Here is an 8,791-nt window from a genome sequence, read left to right on the forward strand (position 1 = left end):
ACGAATATTGCCGTTATATTGGTGCCTATACGACGTGGACCCACACAGGCATTATTTGTCATGAGTCATTACCAAATTCAAATTCGGAACTTGAAATAAACGGTATCAAAATATAGAATATAGGGAGGTACCGTTATATCGGAGCTGTGCGAAGACCTGAACCTGCGTAGACAATTTTTTTGTCATATTCTGTAGCATCCATTACGAACTTCAAATACGACATTTCAAACAATTTCGGTGAGTATTGTACCTAAACTCGTCAAAATAGGGAGGTACTGGTATACGGGCCTATATGAAGGCCTGGACCTGCATAGACAATTTTCTGTCACAGACTGGAGTTTCCATTATGAACTCTAAATGCGTAATTTGAAAAAATTTTGGTGAATAAAGACGCTAAAATCACCAAAATACCGAATATAGGGAGGTACCGTTATATGGGGGCTATATGAAAACGTGGACCTACATGGCCCATTTACGAACTTAACCTGCCTACTGTAAAAATAAACCTGTGTGCAAAATTTTGTATCTCAATTCGTTCGAAAGATAGCGTGATTACAACAGACAGACGGACAGACAGACAGACAGACAGACAGACGGACATCGCTAAATCGACTTAGAATTTTACGCTAATCAAGAATATATATACTTTGTTGGATGAGTAATTCGAGGAGATACAAACGGAATGACAAAGTTAATACACCCTCCATAGTATGGTGGAGGGTATAAAAATATGTTTAGGTTTGCATTTAAACATGAGTACATGTGAATAATTCTTTAATCCCATAGATGTCAAACTTAAATCCATATTTATTATTTTTGTTTCTAATATTTTTTTATTCTAATATTTTTGAAACATATCTCAGGTATCTAAACATTTATATATAAACGATTACATTCCGTCCGTCCGTCTGTCCATGTATTTTTGTCAGCAATGCACATGTAGCATTTGTCGTGTAAATTCGTGTAAAATTCGTCCAAATAGGATGTATTTCGGCACATCCAATCTTATTCAAACTAGAAGCAAGTACTTAAAATTTGGTGAAAATCGGATTAGATATAGTTATAGCTTTCATACATATGTTTCATTCGATTCGGTGTCACATTCATAATATACACTCAAAAAATGATGTTTGGTACCAGATATCAGATTCAGGCCAGAAATACATCTCTAAAATGTTATCAGTATCGGTTCAGAATTAGATATAGCTTCCATATACAAATATCTTTATCCGATTAAAGTTGTATTGTACACCAAATTCAACCGAATTTAGACTAGAAGCAAGTGCTTTAAAAATCTGTTAAGATATGGCTCTTCATTTAAATTCACGAGATATGATGTTGGTGTTTTCAGAAAAACGTTCGTGCTTGTGGTATATTATGAGCGCTACTCAAACTAGTGGATTGCTATTTGAAATTTGAAAATGGAATGGATTGAATACAAGATCCATTGATCCTAGACATATTTAAAATTTTTGTAACAAATTTCAGAGTTTTACAGGGTCAAATGTCTAAAACTTTTCATAAAACAAGTAACAAATCAGTTTGTCCTAACTTTCAAATACCCTTTACTATTTGGAAGGAACATATGGAATAAAAAATGCCTCTATACATTTATCCAGTAGGAAAAGTCAAAAGTCGGGCGGGGCCGACTATATGATACCCTACACCACTATGCATTTTTGTAGAGCTCCCTTTACAAAATAATTTATATTGGGAATTTACATGAAGTAGATCACCCCAACTATTGAATTTATTTGAATAAATATCATGGCTTAAGAACAGTTATAATTTGCTTTCAGAGGGAATAACATTAACAACTATGTATCATAGCCGAGCTCCACCAAATGGAAACGTAGGTGCCAAAATTCGCTCCATTTGGGCTGATATTAGCCATTGGGTATACAATAAACCTGATATCGGATAAAGATATATATGGGAGCTATATCCTAATCTGAACCGATCTCGATCTGAAATTTGACATAGGTATTTTCGAGCAGTATCTGATGTTCGGTACCAAATATAATTTTTGAGGAGTGTATATTACGAATGTGAGAGACTTAAACACCAAATCGAATGAAAAATATATATGGGAGCTATAGCAATATCTGAACCTATATCTAAACAAATTTAATATCGGTCGGATGTGCCAAAATTCAGGTCATTTGGACTGGAAAATTCAGGTCATTTGTTGCACAATTAACCTGAAATCGGATGAAGATATATATATGGGAGCTATATCTAAATCTGATCCGATTGTCATCAATTTCAATAGGGTTCGTCCTTGAGCCAAACAAATATAGTTTGCAATATTTCATCTCAATCAGATAATAACTACGACCTGCATTTGGATCACAAGAATATGAAGATCCTCAAAAGTAATTATGGGTCTATCTTGATTCCTTCTCCCTGTTACAAACACATGCACGAACACATAATACCCTTGCCACTATGTGGTGTAGGGTATAAAAATACAGCTATGTGACCATATATATTCGTTTAAACATCCTCGGAATAATATCAATTCCTGTCAACATTTTTATACCCTCGACCATAGTATGGAGGGTATATTAGATCCACGATTTGGTATAGCCCCCATATAATGGTACCCCCGATATTCGGTATTTTGATGATTTTAGCTATATTATTCACCGGAATCGTGTCAAATTTGGTATTTGAAGTTCGTAATGGATACTACAGTCTAAGACAAAAAATTGCCTGTGCAGGTCCACGTCTTCGTATAACCCCCATATTACGGTACCTCCCAATATTCGGTATTTTAATGATTTAAGATACATTATTCACCGATTTTTTTAAGTTTCTCATTTCAATATTGTAATGGCTTATGATCAAAGTTACCTATGCAGGTTCATGTCTAATGAATCAGCTACATTCGTTATTTTCAAGATTTTAACAGAATTTTTAACGGATTTTATTGTTTTTGAGAATTGCCAAATTCGTTGCAACTGGTGGAGGGTATTCAAAGTACGGCCCGGCCGAACTTACATCTTTTTTACTTGTTAAAGTTCTATCTGTAAAAGCTTAAGTTCTATCTTGATTTTAACACGGGGATGACCAAATGGACATAGAATTTGCAGGTTGGATATGAATATATTAATGGAGTCCACTTCAAGGTCTTGCAAGCGGAATGACAAATGAAATATATCCTCTATGTATACCCTACCCTAGAGGATATATTACGTATAATTATGGATTTTTAAACTTGGTAGATTGTTAAAAAGACGTTTGGGGATATTCGGACCATACCGATTTTCTCTGATATCTTTTTCACAAATGGTCAATTTGAAATGAGGATAGAACCTTCATATATCATATAAAAACTCGAACCATTTTTTTAACGTGGAAGGGAAATATAGGGAGATATACACAAACTCTGCGCGTTATGGCCAATTTTTAATAAACAAAACATGGACGTTAAGTTCTGTGAATAAAGCATGTTATCGATTGGGCTTTTAAAACTACTTCAAAAAAATAATAATAAAATAAAAATAAATTCTATACATAGAAACATAACGAAAGAGATAAAAATAAACTTCAATTTGTCATTTCAAATTGATTAGAATAAATTATGCATTGATTATAATGAGCTATTTTTAAAACAAAACAAAATTTATGGGTTTTAAATTATTACCTTTTGTTAATCGAAATGTGCAGACAGCTAGGAAATTTTTAGAAATATAATCCGAAATGTAACATTTAATGTTGAAATCACAAATATTCGTTTGCTACTTTATTTTGCTTCCTTTCTATGGTGTAGCCAAGGAAAATATTGCACAAATCTGTTTAAAAATTTTTCTCTAATAAAATTGGTGACAGGTGGAGGATACAATTTAACACAGTGTACACTTTATGGACATTTGATATAATTTATTTCTTTCTGCAGATCATTACTATTTATGTAAGCTTTTTTCTGATTTTTTTCATTTGTTAAACAAATAAAACAAAAAAAATATTTATATATAATTCTCAAAGAATTATCAAGTAATCACAAAGCAGATGCACATACACACACAACACAATGCACAATTAGAAGTGAAATTAAGAACTTGCAAGAGCTATGACAAGAATCGTATCGATTATTATTATTTTTCCAGGAGTTGCGTTTTGAACGCAGCTTGTTTTAGGAATGAACTATTTGAACGTTTCCTCGATTGTTTTAACCGTTTTGGCAAATGCCGCCACCACGTACAATTGTATCCGTATCCGCTTCGTCGTCAACTAACTGACTGCCACAATGCGAGCGCGCACACGAGCTCAGCGATCAACGATCAAACAAACACTGTGATATTGAGACGGCGACGACAGCAACGAATGGTCTTCCAATTCAATGAGAGTGGTGTGTTCTTGCTGCTACTGCTGCTGATCGCCGGCCGATGGTGGAGTTTGTTTGATCGATCAAATGAACGGATGGAACGGATGACTGGCTTGCAGGCCGGCCAACAAACAGTATGAATGAATGCGCCAATGTAAGCCGAAGAATGTAAAATGTAAATAAAACAACGCGAAGCAGTAGCAACCTGTCGACTAATAGACCCCGTTTGTTGAACAAACCCCAAGTTTACTCTTTTTAAAAGAGTTACCAGATCTATGCCAATTTTGTGTTCATGTTTGTTGGGATCAAACTTTAAAGACATATTCACTGTAAAAGTTTAGTAGCATATGCTTCCAGGCTGGAATGGGCAGTACATCTATGACAGTTGGGCTAAGACATTTTGAGATTGTTATATCAATTTCCGAGATTACATAGTCCAATATATTCAGAGCTAAGTTTAAGGGTGCTGTTCTGGAACTTTGTGATGCAGAAAATATTTTAGATTTGTTATGTATAACATGATCTCAAATACGGAAATATATAAATCCGACCTTCAACGACAGACATTTTTTTTTCTAATTTTCTAAAAATCGAAACATTTTCCGCATGGATTTATCATAACCGGGGTTAGTTTAAACCATAAATCGTTGCTTTTTAACTTAAACATTCTAGGGAGCGTCTAAAAATATTCTATAACATGTTAAAAAGTATCAGTCGGTGTTGCCGAGAGATGTATACCCTCAGCCAATTTTTGGACTGTATTGGTTACTTCCATCATTTTGAGATATGTGATAATTTTTAGAAAATGTTAAAATATGCGTGAGGCACCAGATATAGTCAGCCGAAGCATTTCTTTTTCATATTTCATCTAAAACAAATAAAAAATTTTGGTATAGGCAAAATTACAAGAAAATCGAACATTTATATCCAATTTTATGCGAAATCATAAATTCAATAATCATGTCAGGTTTCTTGTTGAGAGAAATATTTAGAAATAGCAAGTTGTAAGGAATTGCCGACAGATAAAAGTTTTGAAAAGTTTTGAGGTAGCAGAAGGGGTTAGCAGATATATACCATCTTCACAACAGATCTTGTGTTAGCAAAAATGTTTGGATGTGTGGAATTTGAAGAGAGTTGGATGCTTATTTCGCTTTCTTTGAGCGTTTTGTTTTTAAAAATGTGGGGGAGGTACCAGAAGAAATGGTCCGATGTCTACCATCTTTATAACGGATCTTGTGTTGATGGAAATATTGAGATGTACGAAGTCTGCATGGATTCGTATGTTAATTTCGCGTTTTAGAGCTTCATGGATATTCAAAATTGTCGCCTTAATAAGGGAGGTATCAGAGCAGATCTTGTGTTAGATGAAATAAAGGGATGTGTGAAATATGAAGAGAACCCGATGCTTATTTCAAAGTTTATAATCGTTTTAGGTATTCAAAATTTTTACCCTTTATGGGGGAGGAGGTACCAGAAGGAATGGTCCGATCTCTACCATCCTTATAACAAATCTTGTGCTGATAGAAATAATGAGATGTGGCATGTGAATAGAATCGGATGAGCTTCATGAATATTCAAAATTTTGTCCCTTTTGTGGGGAAGGTACCGGAATGAGTGGACCGATATATTCCATCTTCACACCAGATCTTGGGTTAATTATAAGGGTTAAAAATATTGTGATATGTTTAATTTGACAATCGACAATCGGACTCTTACGTCACATTTTATAAGAGTTATAATTATTCCAAATTTTGAGCCTTTGTGTGGAAGGTACTCGATGGAGTGGACCGATATAGTCCATTTTCGCACCTGATCTAACAGCGATGCAAATATTTGGCAAATTTGGAACAAAATCGGATTATCCTTTCTTTTTCTTTGCAGTAAAATATTTTTTGAAATTTTCGAACTTTTTTGGGGGATTCACCAGAAGGAGTGTCCATCTTCGAACTCGATCTATGTTTGATAATAATATTACAGTGTACCAAGTTTGGAATAAATCGGATACTCCATTCTAGAGTTATAGTGCGAACCATCCACCAAACAGGCAGACAGACATACGAACGGACGGACATTGCTAGATCTACACCAAATGTCCTGAAACGGATTTGGTCCAAAGAGACTGGAGTGAAATGAAGGCAAAAAATGTCGGAAATGGCATTAAAATTTAGAATTAGTTTAGATTTGTTCGAATTGGTCACCTTTGGCACGAATTATGACCTTCAAACGGCCAATAAACCGTCACACGCTGCCCGAATGTTGCTCTACGGTATTTTGGTCCATTCCCGGCGAAGCACTTGATGAGGTGATCGATACTCGGCATACGAAGGCCCACACCATCACCATGGCCGGCGCTTGAGTTCTGGTGGCCAACCGAAGGTGCACATTTTCAGCTGACCTCAAGTAAAAGTAAAGACGATGTTTTCTCATCGGAGAGAACCAAATTCGGCAGTTCACCACTTTCGGCCAAGCGAAGCAACTCTTTAGCTCTTTTGAGTCTATTTTCTTTCTGTTGCGGTGTAAGTTCTTCCACTTTTTGGAATTGCAATCGCTTTACCCCGAGCACATTTTTCAATATTTGCCGAATGGAATATTGCTATAGGTTCAGCTCACGAGCCATTTTTCGGCCACTAGTTCAAAATAGTTTCTTTTAGTTACTAAGCGAATGAAGCACACATACGACTGAATTTTTCTGAAAAAGGACCATCCGAACTTTGATGAAAATTCCATTTGATGCTTGTATAATTCAGGCGCAATCAAAACATGTTTAAAGAAGGAACTAGTTCATTAAAAAATCCAAAACAATAAGAATGATCTTCAAAGTGAGCTTGGAAATTTTGCACCTGTGTATCTTTTATTTTTACTTTAATTAAGATTCAAGATTGTCTATGTCGAATTCTTTCAATATTTCAACATTCCAACTCTGTTGCTATGATATCGTAACAACAAAGGTAAATCTAACTGTTGTCAATAATTTGACTCTAATGTCTTATCTTCTTTCAAACCACTAAACCCCACCAAAATCTGGCATCTTCAATTTCAATTACAACCAACGGTTCGAAGCAGAAGTTGTGTTGTGTTGCGAGGTGTTGGGCGCCGCTTCACTTTTTGTTTTGAGCAGCTGGGAGAGCAGTATTTGTTTTTGCTGCTTTGAGGATGGCATTACAGGTTGTTTATAGTCGATCGTCATTATGATTCTGTTTATTGATCGTTAAATTATAATCGATTGGTTACAGGGTAACCGCCCACCTTTCGTTGATGTTCTGAAGTGAGCTTCATTTCATGACTGAATGAACCGAGCTAACTAACGCATATTTGGCGTAATGCGATTAGTCAGTCCGCTAGATGAGTTGTGTATATTTTTATTTTCGATTAGGCAATTCAATGAAGCAGCTGTTTTGCCAATAACTGGTTAACTCTTTTCGTGTGTTTGTGTGTGTGTGTTAAAGAGAGTATGCGAGTGATTTTTGAGAGAATTTCAAGTGTTTGTTTCTTTTATTATGAATTCACAGTTATCGCATTAAAAATAAAGTAGAGAGCTCTTTTTTTGCATTGGGGGCCAAAGAGAGTAAGAGTGATAAGAACTAGTTTGTTAGCTGTTAGTGTGTGGTGTACTCGCTATGTTACGCACTCCCATACCATTAAACAAGGGCATAGCGGTTTATTTTGTTTTCGCAAAAACAAAAACACAAAAAAAAAGACCGTAACAAACGAGCATTACGCGAAAGCGTCGTACAATGAAAACAAAACAAAAACACAAGTGATCCATCCACCCATCGCAATCAGCCATCAAGCATAACAAACTTCCCATCTGCGAATTCAGACACGCAAGTGACAATGTTTTATTGAAATGAAAAATTCCCAAGCGTGTTGTCTGCTGGCCGTAACAGTTGTGATAAAAATTATAGTACAACGGAACAAGAAGGAAAGAATGTCGTATATATTTAGACGATACATGCATATATATTATTTTTATTTTATCAAGTGTGATTTAAAGTTAAATGATGGAACAATTAGTTAGACAATTATGGTTACAAGTAAAACATGGTATATTCCGTAAGTAAGTTTAGGTAGAGATACCAGCTGATTACAATTTCTTTTCTAAGTGTGCGCGACTTCTGCCAATTTTGTGTATGCATTTATTGTTTTGAAAAATAAAAACAAAATATTTGCAAAATCATTGGTTGGAAGAAGCGTACATTGCGGGATGCGCATCGAAGCTGAAAGATCGAACTATTTAGATCATATTTTTGAAAGAAAATCCAGGGAGTTCATTAATTTTTCACGATGCTTAACTAATTTTAAAAATGAGGAAAATATTGAATAAATGAAAACAACTTGTTTGCAAGCAAATTTGACAGAAAGCGGACATAGCCTAAATTTCTGTAGTTTTACGAAGCTGTTCTACATACTTATTACACCATGGTATATTCTTTCAAAATGTGTTTGATTTTAAAGTGTATA

At 35.0% G+C, this 8,791-nt stretch overlaps 1 protein-coding gene across 1 annotated transcript in view; it reads right to left on the minus strand.

Moving 5' to 3' along the window:
- LOC101896979 (ecdysone 20-monooxygenase) overlaps positions 1-4,405 on the minus strand; it is an 81,351-nt gene extending 76,946 nt beyond the window's left edge. The window contains exon 1 of the mRNA XM_005178726.4: positions 3,650-4,405. The gene's annotated coding sequence lies outside the window, so the exon portion shown is untranslated. The remainder of the gene's footprint in view (positions 1-3,649) is intronic.
- Positions 4,406-8,791: the final 4,386 nt, after the last annotated feature.

Source organism: Musca domestica, unplaced genomic scaffold (genome assembly GCF_030504385.1).
Source record: "Musca domestica strain aabys unplaced genomic scaffold, Musca_domestica.polishedcontigs.V.1.1 6, whole genome shotgun sequence".
In the NCBI taxonomy this organism is placed as follows: Eukaryota; Metazoa; Arthropoda; class Insecta; order Diptera; family Muscidae; genus Musca; species Musca domestica.